The sequence below is a fragment of the Rutidosis leptorrhynchoides genome, chromosome 5 (genome assembly GCF_046630445.1).
Source record: "Rutidosis leptorrhynchoides isolate AG116_Rl617_1_P2 chromosome 5, CSIRO_AGI_Rlap_v1, whole genome shotgun sequence".
Classification (NCBI taxonomy): domain Eukaryota; kingdom Viridiplantae; phylum Streptophyta; class Magnoliopsida; order Asterales; family Asteraceae; genus Rutidosis; species Rutidosis leptorrhynchoides.
This window is the reverse complement of record NC_092337.1, coordinates 27,142,187-27,161,191: the sequence shown is the minus strand read 5'-3', so window position 1 is coordinate 27,161,191 and position 19,005 is coordinate 27,142,187. Positions and strand designations below refer to the sequence as shown.

The following is a 19,005-nucleotide window of genomic DNA, read 5'->3' as shown; positions in this document are numbered from 1 at the left end:
ATTGTTTAGTTTCATATGTAATAATCATCATTTTAACTCATTTTTAATTGTCCAAAGTTAGCAGTCCAATAGTCCGATTGTCCAATGGTTCAATAAATTCATATATGAACTAAATATATAATATTCGAATTACTTAATACGTATCGTGACCCGTGTACTGGTCTCGGTGTCGATCACAACTCAAAGTATATATATATATTTTGGAATCAACTCCGACCCTGTATAGCCAACTCCCACCTTCACATATAGAGTGTCTATGGTTGTTCCGAAATATATATATAGATGGATCAATATGATAAGTCGAAACCTTGTATACGTGTCCCGTTATTTAAAATGCGTAAAATAAATAAATATATATCATGACCCATTATACAACGTGTTGTCTCAGAATTAATCCGACGTGTTGTTGTACATGTGTCCCGACGGTATGTAAAGTACAGAAATTAAAATTGCAAGAATGTAAATTGCGATAAATTAAATATTAATCAGTTAGCTGGGAACAGTTAGCCGGAACAGTTAGCGTGTAATCCTATCACAATTTCAATTAATTAATTCATCTGTTTCTAACAATTTTTATTTTGCCAATGTTTCTTCATTATGCCACTTGTTGGATTCGGATAGGTAAAAATCCAAATATGAAATTTAAATGGAAATGGTTAATCTGGGGTGAACGGATACGTATATCGGTAATTGTAAGTAGGATAATAAATGATCGTTGAATCAGATTCGAAGAATGTACAGTGTAACTTGTTAATGTGAATTCTAAATATTCCTTGGGTACTACCCACCCGTTAAAATATTTTCATCATTAACAGTTTGTACAAATGAAATTTTTAATTACAATCTTTATGAAAATATATTTGCATATATATTTTCTTCGGAGGTAACTATGAATTTAATGAGTCAATAAAATATTCAACTCATTTGATTTATCGTTATTACTAGATTACATAATCTCCAAAACATTAGAGATTACATAATTGTCATGTCGAACGAAGAACGATACGTAAAGAAGAGGTAATCGGTGTAGAATGATATGTAGAACAAAGATCATATTCGAAGTTCAGATGATGATGTTGAGGTACGTGGTGCGGATGTGATTGTTGGTGGTGGTAATGATACGGTTGGTGTTGATGCTGATGATGTCGTTGACGTCGATGATGCTACTGGTACTGAAGATTGCGAGGTTGATGTTGTTAACGGTACTGGTTATGCTGCTGGTGCTGCTGCTGGTGTTTGTAACCTTCGCACCGTGTTCTCCAAAGCCGTCACACGAGCGCGAAGTTCGTTAATTTCTGCTAGTACACCAGGATGATTGGCGGTTGGAGTGAGCGAATGAACAAGATCCGAAATATGGGATAGGATATAATCGTGACGAGATACTCGAGAAATGAGAGAGAAAATGGTTTCTCGAACAGGTTCGCCGGTAAGTGCTTCAGGTTCGTCGCCAATGGGGCAATTCGGTGGGTGAAAGGGATCACCTTCTTCTTGTCTCCAATAATTTAGTATACTACGAACCCATCCCCAATTCATCCAGAATAGATGATGAGAAATTGGTTGATCCATTCCAGTGACGCTGCCTTCGGAGCCCGAATGGAAATCCATATCAGCGTAGCTGTCGGAGTCGGAGGAATTCGAACTGGACGCGGAGTTCATCTTGTACAGTCGGGGAAATGAATTTTTGGTTTGGAATAGATTATAGGAGTTGGGTTTGGTATTCTTCAATACATAATTTACATATGTATTTATAATACTCAAAATCCCGTGAATTACGGAGAATCTTTGAAATTCGTCAGGCAATGTCTATAGCAACAGATACGCTAGGATACGAATTTTGTCTATACACTATCGATGCACCAAATGCAGTAAGACGTGTCTAGACTTAAGAATACTAAGCAGGCAATTCTTAAGGATGATAAGCAGTTGATTTTCGACTAGATATGATAAGCAAAACTTTTGACATGTAGACACGGTCAAAGTCCAGACTCACTATGCATCCTAACAACTACCAGTTAGACACACTAATGCAAGGCCTGGTTCGCTAAGACCAACGCTCTGATACCACATGAGACGACCCGACCCAATCCATAGGGACGAATACAATAACATATGATAACATTGCGAGGTACTTGACCTCTATATGATACATTTTACAAACGTTGCATTTATTCTTAAAAGGCAAACTATCATTACATCAATATTTGACATTTTCGTCTAACATTTCATAATATCCAAATGACCTAATCTGTCATTTACTTATTTATATTCTCTATTGAACTCCAATGACTCGAATGCAACGTCTTTGTATCATGGCTTAAAAGGTCCCAAGTAGTATCCTTAACATGAGCTAATGCACAGTGGAAGACTTAATTCATACCTGAGAATAACATGCTTTAAAACGTCAACATAAAGTTGGTGAGATATATAGGTTTGATGCTAGCAGCGTTATAACAATGGAACACAAGATTTCATATATAAACATTTTAATAAAAATATTCTAAGTGGTTGAGCACTTGGTAACCATACTTAACATTTAATCATGTCGCATATTCCCTTTATTATGAAATCTTACTACACCGTACCAAGGTGTAGTCACGAAACGAAGTACTGTGCAACCGTTGAATACTGGTCGTCCAGTCCGGTTGGGGTTGTCAGGCCCGATAGATCTATCAACAGGATTCGCGTTTACAATACCGCTGTAAATATTAGTTACCAAGCTACAGGGAAGTATGCCAGTGGTACAACTCAACGTAGAATATATTTTTCAGTTACTTGTGTCCATAGCGTAAAACATAAAATACATGTATTCTCATCCCGAAATATTTAGAGTTTAAAAGTGGGACTATATACTCACTTTTGTCTTGAAGATATGTAATTTCGACTTGGTCTCCGATTGATATCACGAACCTATCCATATATAATATATCAATACCTTTTCTTTTTAAACAATCGTCACATATATATACTTATAATACTTTTAATAATTCCTTAGTCCGTAGTTAGCAGTCCGATGTTAGTAATTCAATTTTAATGGTTCATATTTAGTTGTTTAATAAACCCCCAATGAAATAAATAAAACCCCCATCGTATATGTATTGGTCGAGATTAATCTTGACCCATGGTACCGGTGTTGTCAAATGACGTGTTGCGTACATAAAGTACCGGTGTTGTCAAATGACGTGTTGCGTACAATCATGGGATCTTATGATTAATCTTCTCGTATTGTTTACGGGTGATCCTGAACCATATAAAATTAAATTATGAGTACATATGTATAAAATATCATGTTACTTTAGGAAGATGTGATTTATTTAATTTTCTCCAATTATTTTCGTGGCTAAACTAGTCTTGGATATCCGATTTTGTTTTGGTCATAATTTCTTCGTTACAACTCCGTTTTCGTTGATTCAACTTTCCACTTCCTTGGATCGAGTCCCTCTTTAAGAATATGAACTGTAAATACCTTAGTTTGTATTCGAAATCATAGGTCATAGGTCAAATTTTGGTGAAACTTATGAAGTTAATCATTTTTGTTACAAAAACATCATTTAATGACCATTTTTCTAAAAATACTTATACTATGAATTAAATCATGAAATTTTTATGTGTTAACATATTCATAAGAAATATCATTTTTCCAGAATATAAACCTCCAATTCAAAGTTCAAGATGGTTTTTAATTATCCAACCCAAAACAGCCCCCGGTTGCACTCCGACGTCATAAAAACAGTTTTTTAAGGTATTCTTTGAAAAACCAAGTTATACCTTGTTAAATTAGCATATATTTAAGTTATATTACAGGTCTTGAAGTATTTTAAAAGTTAAGTTAGAAGGATCTATTTAGTTTGCAAACAAGTTTGAAATCATTCAAACTATGTTTTTGTTGTTAAAATTGTATACCATACAATAAGATAGCTATATATATATGAATCGAATAAGGTTATGAACAAAGTTACTACCTCAAGTTACTTGGACAAGATTGCTGTAAAAGAGGAGTAAAAACCTAGAACCAAAAGAGTGATGAAATTGGATGAAAGATTGGAAGCAACTTAAGACATAAACTTGAATTGAAAGTTGTATTTTTGTAGTGTTTTTGTTGATCTTTTTATGGTGGTGTTTAAGGTGATTCTTGAGAGGATTTTTGCTGGAGTTCTTAGAGAGACATGAGGCTAGTAAGTGTGTGTGTTTAGCTAGAGAAATGATGTTCCAAAAATTGAAAATGGATGCATGTATTTATGGTGGTGTAAAAGGTGTATAAATTTGTAATTTTGTGAAAAGATCTTTTAATCATGTGAAATTGTCATACTAAATAACAAAAGTAGTTACCTTATACATAAGGCATGAACAAGGGCTGGTTGGTGGTGATTTGATGTGTATATACCAATAGTAAATACGTATAGAAGCTAGGTATGATACGAGTACATATACTCTAGATATACGTATAGAAATCTTGTGAAAAATGGAATGAGGATTCAAATATAGCTATCTTTTGTGAATATACTTATATTGTTTTATGTATTTAAGTCTTTAAAAGTGATTAAATACATTATATATACGATATATGTATAAACATTATAGGTCATAAGTATTTATGTCAAATAACGTTACGTATAGTTATCGTTTTGAAAGCTTAAGTTAGTAGTTTCAAAATATACTTATAACTTATTGTTATTAATACAAAATGAGATATTTAAACATCCTTAAATCATGTTAAATATGTATATATACATATATATACACAAACGTATAATTAACATATATTGTATAGTTCGTGATATCATCGGTCAAACTAGACGGTTAAACGTTATGTAAAACTCTTTTCAAAATCATAAATCTCAACAATTTAGATTGCTTATCATGTTGGTAAGTTTTAATTTATGTAAATATTAATCTTATAAGTGTAAAACGATCGGAAAAATCCGGGTCGTTACAGTCATGGATAACAATAAAAATGTTTTCATGACGAATATGAGGCAATAATGGAGTTTTATCATCATTGAGTAATGTAGATAAAACGATTCGATTATGCGAGAAATATAAATGAAGCTATCGCAAAGGAGTGAGATGAGTAAAAATATACTCATTTTAACCAATGATGTAGTTATGATTGATTTCCGGAATTCACGGAATTTTAAGAAAATCTTACGTAACAAGATTTGGTTTTTCGGCGATTTAGGAAATCAGAATCTTCGTTGATTAAATGAAATAATCTGTTTTGATTTCTCTATCGGATATTTTACTATAAATCTATCCCCTTTGTTTCCTTATTTCCATATCTCACATCTCTTATCCTTTCTCTTTCAATTCATACCTCAAAGTATCCTCTAAAATGCTCCATCCCGTTCTGATTCTTGTTATACTTCTAACTTCCATATCTTTCATTCTTCTCTTTCATATGCCGCCAGAAGAATCTATTCATTTCTCTATCACTTCCTCGGAATTATAATGTTTTTGATTCTCCCGTGTCTTTACGTTGCAATACGTATGGATATACACAGTTTGTAAATTCTGAGTGGTTGTTGGGTTTTACATCCTTCATTATTTTTCGAAGCTTTATGCTTTCGTTTTTTTTTTTTTCTCTCTCCGACTTTGTGTCAAGCGTGTAATGGTCCGGAATTCGTAGGTATGAAATTTGGAATGAACATAGCTGATACTCTTAGAAAGAAATGGTAATGGCACGATTTTGATTTGTTAAATTACCAGAATATTCAGGAAAAGATAGAACTATCAAGATTATATGTTCCTAATATATTTGGGAATTGGATAGAATGTAAGAGCCGTGTAACATGGCACATGATGATGGTACTGTGAATCATCACGTTCCATTAGAAACTTAATATGACTTACTGTAATATAATGAAGTTGATCAAGTTTCATTATATTATACTAATTCATGCATCAGTTCCTAACACTACTTCAAAACATTCCTATTTTAAACTCGAAGGTGTCAGGATTCAGAAACTAACACGGTTTCTTTTATATTGTAACGCAGATGTTACGAAGAGATAAATGATTTCAGATTAAGATAGTTGTGAAAATATCTCCAACAATATGGAGAATATGTATAACGGAAGATATGAAGATATCTTATAATATCTGAGATAAGATGTCGATGAAGGATATCATCTGGAAAGGTTTAGAATAAGGAGTAGGGTTCTTACTAACGATTTCAGCAGACACTAAATCATTTGAATCCTTTGGGGTCGGTTTAGTTTTCATAATTTGTCCACGATCTCCTTCATACTTTGCTCAATCCGTTTTCCAGTTTCAACCCTTTTCTTTTTCTGAGCTTTTCCAACATACTTTACTTCATCGTAAACTTTTGACTGTTTAAAGTCGTTTACGATTTTTGCTGCTTCATCAGTATTTCAAGAACTACTTCATAGTTCAGGATGTTTTCAAGAACTTCACATTCGGAGTATGAATTTCCTAGAGATAAATGTTATAGATATAACTGGAGAAGTGCTATGAGATTTTCAAAATACTAATTGCGGGTATCGCCAAAGGGATGCCGAGTTGCTGGTACATGATGTCGTGGAATATGAAAGGTTCTCCAGTAATGACGGCGAAAGGACAACGTATTTATATCGAGATGATAATAAGACCAGTTTTACTAAGAAGTCAAAGTGGAGCTGTGATAAAAGTGGCTAATTTGGAAGGAAATTGCAAAGTAATTTTGGGTAATAATAACACTAAAGGAATTTACACTGCTACGTGTTGACTCAGTTTCCGAGAGTTTTCAGGTGCATAACTTTATGCAGGAATCTTTTTCCGTAGACGAGGTGCGACTGGTTCAACTTCTTGATAGAGGCGTTTTCAAAAATCATGAAAAATTTGAACGCGATTTGTAATTGTCAAGATACGAATGAGGTTTAAGATGAAATCAAGTGGCAAGCTTGAAGAATTATTTAGTTTCATATGTTATAATCAATATTTTAATTTAATTCATTTTAATTGTCCAAAGTTAGCAGTCCAATAGTCCGATGGTTCAATGATTCATATATAATTTAATATATAATATTCGAATTAAATAATACGTATCGTGACCCGTGTACCGGTCTCGGTGTCGATCACAACTCAAAGTATATATATATTTTGGAATCAACTCCGACCCTGTATAGCCAACTCCCACCTTCACATATAGAGTGTCTACGGTTGTTCCGAAATATATATATAGATGGGTCGATATGATAAGTCGAAACCTTGCATACGTGTCCCGTTATTTAAAGTGCGTAAAAGTAAATAACAGAAATTAAATGACGATAAATAAAATTGCGAGAATGTAAATTGCGATAAATTAAATGTTAATCAGTTAGCTGGGAACAGTTAGCTAGGAACAGTTAGCGTGGAATCTTAACAATATTTCAATTAGTTAATTCGTCTGTTCTAACAAATTTTATTTTGTCCAATGTTTTCTTCTTTATGCCACTTGTTGGATTCTGATAGGTCAAAATCCAAATATGAAATTTAAATGAAAATGGTTAATCTGGGGTGAACGGATACCTTTATCGGTGATTGTAAGTAGGATAGTAAATGATCGTTGAATCAGATTCGAAGAATGTACAGTGTAACTTATTAACGTGAATTCTAAATATTCCTCGGGTACTACCCACCCGTTAAAATATTTTCATCATTAACAGTTTGGACAAAAGAATTTTTAATTTCAATCTTTATGAAAATATACTTGCATATATATTTTCATCGGATGTAATCATGGATTTAATGAGTCAAAAACTCATCTGATTTATCGTTAATACTAGATTACATAATCTCTAAAACTTTAGAAATTACATAATCACCATGTCGAACGAGGAAAAAAATGAGGTAGAATAATACGTAAAGCGAAGATAGTCGATGTAGATCAATGTGTAGAACGAAGTTCATACTCGAAGTACAGATGGTGATATTGAGGCGTGTAATGTTGATATTCGAGGTACAGATTGTGATGTTGAGAGTTACGGCGCGATTATGGTTTAGGGTTGATAAGGGTACTGTCGACGTCGATGATGGTGGTACTGATTATGCTGCTGGTGATGCTGCTGGTGTTCGTAACTTTCGCACAATATTCTCCAAAATCGTTACGCGAGCGCGAAAATTCGTTAACTTCTGCTAGTTCATCGGAATGATTGACGATTGAAGCGAGTGAATGAATAAGATTCGATCTATAGGATAATATATAATCGTGACAGGATACTCTAGAAATGAGAGGGTAAATGGTTTCTCGAACAGATTTGCCGGTAAATGCTTTCAGGTTCATCGCCAGGAGGGCAATTTGAGAAGAATTTTTAACGTGAAATGATTTTCGAATATAGAATGATATTCTAACTTCATAGAATATCTATAATAATAAAGATTTTGTAGCCTACAGAGGATCTTACGGCATATGACAAGCAAGTCTACAGATGCGCTAAGATATGAATTATCAGATACGCTAAGATATGAATTTCGTCTATACACTATCGATGCACTAAATGCAGTAGGACGTGTCTAGACTTGAGAATGATAGGCAGGCAATTTTCTAAGGATGATAAGCTGATGATTTCCGACTAGAAATGATAAGCAAAACTTTTGACAGGCAGACACGGTCAAAGTCCAGACTCACTAATGTATCCTAACAACTACCAGTTAGACACACTAATGGGAGACCTGGTTCGCTAAGACCAACGCTCTGATACCAACTGTGATAACCCGAACTAATCCATCCGGACGGAGTCTTCAACAGTTGGTTCCATGGCGATGATCGACTCCAAGTAATATCTTTAGTATGAGCGAATGCACAGCGGAAAACTTAATTCGTACCTGAGAATAAACATGCTTTAAAAAGTCAACATAAAGTTGGTGAGATATATAGGTTTGATGCTAGCAGCGTAATAACTATGGACCACAAGATTTCATGTAAACATTTTAATAAAAATATTCTAAGTGGTTGAGCACTTGGTAACCATACTTAACATTTAATCACGTCGCATATTCCCTTTATTATGAAATCTTACTACACTGTACCAAGTGTAGTCACGAAACGAAGTACTGTGCAACCGTTGAATACTGGTCGTCCAGTCCGGTTGGGGTTGTCAGGCCCGATAGATCTATCAACAGGATTCGCGTTTACAATACCGCTGTAAATAATAGTTACCAAGCTACAGGGAAGTATGCCAGTGGTACAACTCAACGTAGAATATATTTTTCAGTTACTTGTGTCCATAACGTAAAACATAAAATACATGTATTCTCATCCCGAAATATTTAGAGTTTAAAAATGGGACTATATACTCACCATACTGTATTTTGTAGTAAAAATACATATAACATCATTGATCTAGTGTAGGGTTGGCCTCGGATTCACGAACCTATATCATTTGTATATATATTAACTCATGTAATAGCATTTAAACAAGTTCGTATATTAACATTGGTTAATAAATAACTTAGTTACATCTAATTAGGTATTTTAAATAAATACTTAATTTGTATATTAGATTCATATTAAAATATTTTAACTAAAATATAATGTATTAAAGTTTATATATATTTGATTATATTAAGATATTTTTATATATTATATGTAACTTAAATAATAATATTTTAGTTTTTAAAATATTAGTATGAAATTTTATAAAAATATTATTTGTTTGCTAATATAATCATTATAATAAAATAATGGTAAATCTAATAATGATGATAAATTTAATAAAAATAATAGTTTTAATATTAAATTTAATGATAATTTTAATGATTATGATAATTTTATTACTAATAATAATTTTAATAAAATGAAAATAAAAATATTACCTTTAATAAAAATGATAATTTTCATAATTTTAATTATAATGATAATAATGATAATAATAACTATAAATGCTACCTTAAGGTATCCAGTTTCCAAAAACAATTGACAATGCTCAGACTCGAACCCGCGACCTCTCATTCACATGGAATACCCTTTAACCATTCCTCTGTTATTGTTTTTCCGAAACTTATAATACCCCAAATGTATATATCCCGATTTTAGTTGTAACAAGAAGATGTTGGGTCATAATTTAACTAAGCCCAATTACTTGATTAGTCCAATTATATGGTTAGCCCGATGGTTATTATGAGACAGACTCATATCGAAATCAAAGTGGCAGGTATCACTTTCTCTTTTTTTTTTTTTAAACGACTTTATCAAATATCATTGAACATCACTTATTCACCATTAAACTCATCATTATAATCGACCTCATCATCATTTTATATCTCATTGTCATTCGATGGCATCATCACCATAATACCGAATCCATTAACATGATCACATAGGATCACATAAAATTATAAACAAATTATAGGATTCGATATTTGTTGCTTTATTGGTCTCCATATGATATTCAACCAAAAAGAATCTAACCACTTTACAGCTCATTATCCACCCATAGACATTGTCGACCCATGTCATGTCATTTAGAATTCGAAAACAGAAAAGGGGAATGAATCTGACCCAATTTCAGCGCAGGTAGGGTTTTGAAGGGGATACAAATTAAATATTCACGAGCTGCAATAGGAGATGTAAATTAAATGGGTTTGGTTTCTCGTTCAATTAGATAATAACAGGAACAGAAAAAGGAACGTAAAAACGGAATTATAAGTAGAACTGCAGCAGCGAGTTGTTGTGTGGTTCTTTGATGATTTTAATACTGGAACAAGGGTGTTTGGTGGCAGATTGTTGAGATGATGATATGGGTTATTGTGGGTTTGAATTTATAATAGAAAAGAAGATGAGTAAAACTTCAAATGGGTTTAAATGATTCACGAAAATATAAAGAGAATATAAACGCGACCGTTGATTCATGTTACAGGTGTGATTTGAGCTTTAAACAGAAAACAGAAAGAGAGTAGGAAAAGTTTGCAGGTTGCTTCCATGTTGGTGATGGGTTTCGTTTTGTAGTGTTATTGGTTATTGGCGAAGATGGTGAGCAACATTGATAGTCATATGGTGATCAAACGGGTTTAAAGGTGGTGCTTCATGATCATCACCAAACGAAACAGTGGGGATAGTTATGGTGGTGACTGTACGTGGATAATGGTTGTAAGGTGGACGAATGGATCAAGAGAAGAGAAGGGGTGGCGGTTATGGTTGTGTATATGGGTTGAGGTTTCATAGGTGATGAAGGTTGTATGATGAATGAAGTGATGATTGTTGTTGGAAGGGTACTAGTTGTTAAAGATATCTGATATTTGATGAGAGAGTATGAATTCCTTGTGAACACAGCTACTTAATTTGTTATATAATAAGTTTATGGAATCGACAGGATACTGAAGCCAGAAAAGAACGAACAAAGAAAACAAAAAAAAATAAAGTAGACAATGACTTGAAATTTGGAATTCGCTGTAGAGATTGATTCGAGTATGATGGATAACAGTTGCAAATAAGATCAAAAGTTCATACAGAATAGATAAAAACGTGATACCAAATTAATTAATTCAAATTTTTTTTTTAATTAATAATAATTATATATATATATAAATAATAATAATACTTTTAATAATAATACATAATAATACTAATATTTATAAAAGATAAGTGATTTTTTTTTTGTTACAACAGATGATAATGAAAATAATAATATTTATGTAATATTTAATAGCTATATATACATATCAAAATATTTAATATTTATTACAATATACATATATTAATGATTATGTATCACATAGATATATATATATATATATATATATATATATATATATATATATATATATATATATATATATATATATATATATATATATATATATATATATATATAACAACGTCATCATCTTATATACTATTTTACATTTCAAATTCACCCATTAATTTGTACCTTATCATTTCAAATTGTTATACATATATTTATTTATATACACACAACAGTTCATGAATCATCGAGGATGGTCAAAGGGTAACTGATTATCCGAAAATAGATTTCAAACCTTCTAGACTTGACATTACAGATTTTGCTTATCGTGTCGGAAATATATAAAGATTAAGGTTTAAATTTGGTCGGAAATTTCCGGGTCGTTACACTAACACTAACAATAACAATAACAATAATAATAATAATAAAGAAAACGTCATAAATACTAGCATCAATCAAAAAAACAGTCGTAGAAAACATAATATTAAATAAAATGGACGTACGCATGTAATGTTGAACTATATTTATTTGAGCCCTATTGAATATTGAGAATATTGGGCCGTGTGTGTGTGATTGCACGCCAAAATATCCGGCCCCTGCATTTAAAAAATCCCCACCATTAGTCAGTCACAACAAGATTTAGGAGCCTATCAATAACATGTTTACCACAACCCTTCAAACAAACTAAACCACAATAGCAACCAATATTATCATGCAAACTAAAATTAACACCAGAAGGGTTACCAGAGTTAGCATCGACCAATACGGGTATGCTTGAATCACCATAAACTGAGAAGAGGGCAGCTTTCATACGATTAATTACAATATTATATACACGAAGCGAATTATTGGTGGGTGCTCACCACCAAAAAGTAGGAACACCCTCACGATCAGAACCTGTTTCAACACCGAGAGCATCCCTAACCGAATCAACTAGTGGAATGTTGTCTCCAAAACACACGGCCCGATTAGAATTATCCACGAACTATGAAGGGACACGATCACGATCACCCTCATCATCGACAACTTCCTTCACACGGATTAGAAACGTGTCCGTTATTTTTTGACCTCCTGCCGAATTGTTTAAGACCCGGTTTACAAATAATTAGACCGCTCTAGAAAAGATATTTCTATAATCAAAACCCTAAAACCCCTCTCTCTCTCACTCACTCTGTTTCTCTAACCGTCAGCCATGGCTTCCACACCCACAAACGATGAACAAAATAACGAAAAGTAAGTTTCTCACTATAGATATTTCCCGTATTTGTGTATTTGTTTTGTGTGTTCGTATTTGTGCATATGCATTTTCCTATTTATATTAGCTGAATAGGGAAAGTGAATTAAATAGTCGAACGAACCGAATATTAATGGATAGACGTTGACTGTATTAGCTTTTTTATTTATTATTTTTTATTTTTTCTAATGGCGAAGAAGATAATATCATTCAAAGGATTGGATGTCTTCATCTAAATAATGAAGACTATCAATCTACAAAGGTTACACTGATAGAGTAAAAACTCGGTCATAACTTGAAATACAATAAATTATTTGATTGCCTACAAACATAACAAAAAAGGTAATGTAAAGATTGAGATCGTGGCTAAACAAGAATGATAAACGCTGCTGCACAGAATAGTGGACACAAGGCTTAAAGCCGTTTTATTAATTCACGAGAATAAAAAAACCATCTGCTGGAAAAAAAACCCTACGCTGTCTATTTATAAAAGCTAATGGACTTAGAGTCCTTATTGGATTAAAATAGCTAAACAAATAAGGATAAAGATAAACTAATTAAATAAAAAGATTTAGAATCCTGGAGGAATTCTAAATCACTGCTGCAGCTGATTCTGTCTTGTGCTTCACGTTCAAGTTTTCACCAGCCAAAAATAATCTTTAAGTCCAATATTCTTCCTGGATCTCCTTTGACACACATGGCCCAATTTCTGCTGCGCAGGCCCATTACCTTCTGCAGGCCTAATAACAACCGTACCTGCATCATCCCCCCCCCCCTCTTTCTTCGAAAGGACTCGACCTCGAGTCAGAATCCCGCTCATCACCGTCACCATCATATGAAGAAAGATCTGCGGCATTAAATGTAGCAGACACATTATAGCGACCGGGCAATGCAATTTTACACGCGTTGTCATTAATCTTCTTAAGAACACGAAAAGGTCCATCAGCTCTTGGTTGAATCTTACCAAAACGTCCACCCGTGGTACGGTTAACCGAGCTATTGAAGGCAAATTCCGCTTGCGGTAAAGTTAAGTCCCATTGTTTAGGATGCTCCCCAACGAGACTTCGAAGGAGATTACCCAAACTACGATTGACGACCTCGGTTTGACCATCCGTTTGAGGGTGGTGTGAGCTACTAAATTGAATCTTGGATCCCACACACGCCCACAAGGTCCGCCAAAAATGGCTTATAAACTTAACATCTCTATCCGAAGTGATAGTTTTAGGAACACCATGTAACTTAACAATCTCCGTAAAATAAAGGTGTGCAACTTGGCTAGCGTCGAAAGTCTTGTTGCACGGTACAAAGTGAGCCATTTTGGAAAAACGGTCGACAACTACCATAATGGAATCTTTGTTACGTTGAGTACGAGCCACGAGGTAACCCAAGAACGAAATCAAGACTAATATCTTCCCATGGGCCTTTCGGAACCGTCAATGGAGTATACAACCAGGCATTACTACCATGCATTTTGGCGAGGTGACACACCCTACAACACGCCACAATTCGGTTCACATCGCGTTCCATATGAGGCGAATATAAACGATCTTTTACACCGGCGAGCATTTTATTTAACCCGAAATGTCCGGCTAATCCTCCTGCAAGAGATTCTATCACAATTACCTCTCTAATGGAGCCTCCTGGAACACATAATCTTGAGTTTTTAAACAGGAAACCATCATAAATTAAGAATGAGCCAAATGGTCCTTGTGTACACTTTTCCCATGAATTTTGAAAATCCTTATCCCCTTTATATAGATCGCGCCACTGATCAAAACTCGTGACCCGAATATGCATTATACTTAACAGCGAGTGTCTCCTGCTCAGTGATCTGCTACCTTATTTAAGGCACCAGCCTGATGCTTGATCACAAAGGTATATGATTGCGATGTTTCGACCCATTTAGCGTGTCGCGGGTTAAGCTTGTGTTGCCCATGAATGTACTTAAGTGACTCATGGTCCGAATATAGAAAAAACTCGGCACGAAGTATGTAATGACGCCACACCTCAAGACATCTCACTATGGGATAGAACTCACGATCGTAAGTAGAATATTTCCGACGTACCTCATTGAGTTTTTCACTAAAATAAGCAACATGCCGTTTATTTTGACCAAGTACGCCACCAATTCCCACTCCGATGCATCACATTCGACCTGAAAAACTTCATTAAAATTAGGTAACGCGAGTATAGGGGCAATAATTACCTTTTCTTTCAATGCATTAAACGCCAATGTTGCTTTATCAGTCCACCTAAACCGAGTACCTTTCAGACATTCGGTAACCGGTGCTATAATCGTGCTAAAATTCTGAATGAAACGACGGTAAAAGGATGCCAAACCATGAAAATTTCGAATCTCGTGCATAGTAGATGGGATCGGCCAATTTGTGATAGCCTCGATTTTAGATTCATCCATGCGTATCTCACTGCGCGAAATTATGTAACCCAAAAATGTCACTTCGTGAGCCAAGAAGTTGCACTTCTTACTATTCGCGTATAGTTTCTGACCTTCAAAATAGTGAAAACTTCACGCAAATGCTCATCGTGTTGTGCTTCATCAGGGCTATATACCAAAATATCGTCAAAATACACAACGAGACGACCAATAAAAGGCTTAAATACCTGATTCATCAGGCGCATAAAAGTGCTTGGCGCGTTAGAGAGTCCAAACGGCATCACCATCCATTCGTACAACCCGTCTCGTGTTTTAAACGCGGTTTTCCATTCATCACCCGGGCGCATCCTTATTTGGTGGTAACCACTCCCTAAGTCGATCTTTGAAAAAACAGTCGCACCATGTAGTTGATCAAGAAGATCATCAAAACGCGGAATAGGGAATCGGTACTTAATGGTGATTTTGTTAACGGTTCTACTATCGATGCACATTCGGAACGAACCCCCATGTTTCGGAACGAGTAGTGCGGGCACCGCACGCGGGCTCATGCTCTCTCGGATCAGCCCTTTGTCTAATAAGTCGTTAACTTGGCGTTGTAGTTCCTCATATTCTTTCGGGTCTCTCGGATCAGCCCTTTGTCTACTAAGTCGTTAACTTGGCGTTGTAGTTCCTCATATTCTTTCGGGTTCATCCTGTAGGCAGGCTTGTTTGGGATAACGGATCCTGGCACGAAATCGATACAATGTTGTATCTCTCTCATTAGTGGTAAGCCCGCTGGTATCTCCTCGAGAAATATCTCCAAGAATTCGGTCAGGAGGGGCTGCACTTGCGCTGGTGGGTCAGGAGCAAGAGCATTAACTTCTTGCACTACTAGCGCAAAAGTAACAGACTCTTGCTTCGCTTCATCTTCAAACGCAGCCCGATTAAGAATAATTGTAGAATCAGCCCCTGAAGCATTCCTGGAGTCTAATGGTGCGAGCTTGACATTTATACCATCTTTCACAAAGCTATAAGTATTCCGAAAACCATCATGTTTCGTCTTCCGATCAAATTGCCATGGTCTACCCAATAAAAGATGACACACATCTATTGGAATAACTTCACACCACACTTCATCCTTGTATGTTTTCCCGATTGAAAAGTGAACTAAGCAACGTTTCGTAACTTTGATGTGATTCCCACGTTTTAGGCAAGTTAACTAATAGGGTGCGGGATGATCCTCCGCAAGTAATCCCAATTTATCCACCATCTCCGTGGACACCACATTCTCACAACTACCACCATCGATAACCATCATGCATATCTTTCCTTTTGCGGTGACTTTGGTTCAAAAAATATTGTTTCGAAGCCAAAGCTGATCGTCACCAGTCCTCTGAGATGTTTTCAACGCCCTACGGATTACCAACGATTCACCTTGATCTGGGTAGATCACTTCTTCTAGTTCATCAGTGGGTTGTTCCGTCTCCTCATCAGTATCATATTTTGGAGTATCAAATTCATAGCAATAATTCACCTCCTTGCTTTTTGGACAATCACGCGAGTAGTGCCCAAAACCTTGACAATTAAAGCATTTAGGCCCTCGAGTGATAGAATTTTTGCTTGAACTCGTGACCTTTTCGTTTCCCTTGTCAAGTGCACTTGGTCCTGTTTTAGCAACAGGTTGTGTGAAACTTCGATTAAATGGAACCTTCACCTTGTTTTTCCCCTGTTGTTTCTCCACTTTGAGAGCTAGGCGACAAACATCCGCATAACTCCAATAAGACTGCAAGGATACTACATTCGAAATCTCAGAATTCAAACCTCCCAAAAACCTTGCTATGGTGTGTTCTTCCTCTTCTTGAACATCACAACGCATACGAGAGCGATCGAACTCTTGTATGAATTCTTCCACACTCTTGGTTCTCTGCCACAAGTTATGATATTCGAGAAACGCCTCTTGCCTATAATTTGCAGGAAGGAATTTAGCGCGCAAGAGTTTCTTCATCTTATCCCATGTTTCTACCTTTGATTTTCGGGCATACGCCCTATTTTTTCGAACATTATCCCACCACAAGGAAGCATGTTTACGTAATTTAATCGCCACAAGCTTTACCTTAAGGTGTTCGGGGATATCCTTAATGTCAAACACCCGTTCAACGGAGCTAAAACAATCCAGAAAATCGTTGATTTACATCGTTCCCGTGAATTCCGGGATCTCCACCTTCATTCCAAGATTGCGCAAAGGATCATCAAGTCCTCTGATAATGCTAAAAATGAACATATATTTCATAGCATTATTCCTCAAGAAAGACAAGCTTTTAGTTGCAATTGTTCTATTTACAAGTGATATTCGTTTAAATAATAAAAGGTGAAGACAAAAGACAGATTCGACGAATTGAAGACGCAAACGACCAAAAAGCTCAAAAGAACAAAAGACAATCAAAGAGGTTCCAATTATTGATAAGAAACGTCTCGAAATCACAAGAGTACAAGATTCAAAACGCAAAGTACAAAATATAAAATTGTACGCAAGGACGTTCGAAAATCCGGAACCGGGACCAGAGTCAACTCTTAACGCTCGACGCAACGGACTAAAAATTACAAGTTAACTATGCATATAAATATAATATAATATATAATTAATTATATTAATTATATATATATTATATATATATTATAAACCGTCGGTAAACAAAGAGCCAAACTCCTCTGAGCTGTAAAAGTAACCTCCGCGACTCGCGGAGTTTGAAGAGGTTTTCACCGCGAGTCGCGGAGCCCCAAAATTCGACTTTTCCTATAAAAGCAACCGAATTCTGATCGCAATTCATAATCTTTTTTTTCTTCTTATCATACGTAAACGATATATATATATATATATATATAATTTATATTTTAATTTTAATTTTAATTCTAATAATAAGGGTATGTTAGCGAATGTTGTAAGGGTGTAAGTCGAAATTCTGTCCGTGTAACGCTACGCTATTTTTAATCATTGTAAGTTATGTTCAACCTTTTTACATTAATGTCTCGTAGCTAAGTTATTATTATGCTTATTTAAAACGAAGTAATCATGATGTTGGGCTAATTACTAAAATTGGGTAATTGGGCTTTGTATCATAATTGGGGTTTGGACAAAAGAACGACACTTGTGGAAATTAGGCTATGGGCTATTAATGGGCTTTATATTTGTTTAACTAAATGATAGTTTGTTAATGTTAATATAAAAATTTACAATTGGGCGTCCCTATAAATTACCATATACACTCGATCGGACACGATGGGCGGGGTATTTATATGTACGAATAATCGTTCATTTAACCGGACACGGGAATGGATTAATAGCCACTAGAATAATTAAAACAGGGGTGAAATTACATTCAAGGATAATTGGTGTAATTGTTAACAAAGTAGTAAAACCTTGGTTTACACGCAGTCGATAACCTGGTGTATTCATTAAACAAAGTATTAAAACCTTGTTACAATTCGAATCCCCAATTAGTTGGAATATTTAACTTCAGGTATAATAATAATTTGACGAGGACACTCGCACTTTATATTTATGACTGATGGACTGTTATGGACAAAAATCAGACGGACAGATTAAATAATCCAGGACAAAGGACAATTAACCCATGGGCATAAAACTAAAATCAACACGTCAAACATCATGATTACGGAAGTTTAAATAAGCATAATTCTTTTATTTCATATTTAATTTCCTTTATTTTATATTTAATTGC

General features: G+C 34.8%; 1 long non-coding RNA gene across 1 annotated transcript in view; it reads right to left on the bottom strand.

The window, feature by feature from the left end:
* The window catches only part of LOC139850275 (uncharacterized), a 43,450-nt gene extending 30,441 nt beyond the window's left edge, over positions 1-13,009 (bottom strand). Inside the window, exons 1-2 of the long non-coding RNA XR_011759970.1 lie at positions 12,402-13,009; positions 12,161-12,253 (exon numbers count right to left, since the gene is read on the bottom strand). This is a non-coding gene — a long non-coding RNA (uncharacterized lncRNA). The remainder of the gene's footprint in view (positions 1-12,160; positions 12,254-12,401) is intronic.
* Positions 13,010-19,005: the final 5,996 nt, after the last annotated feature.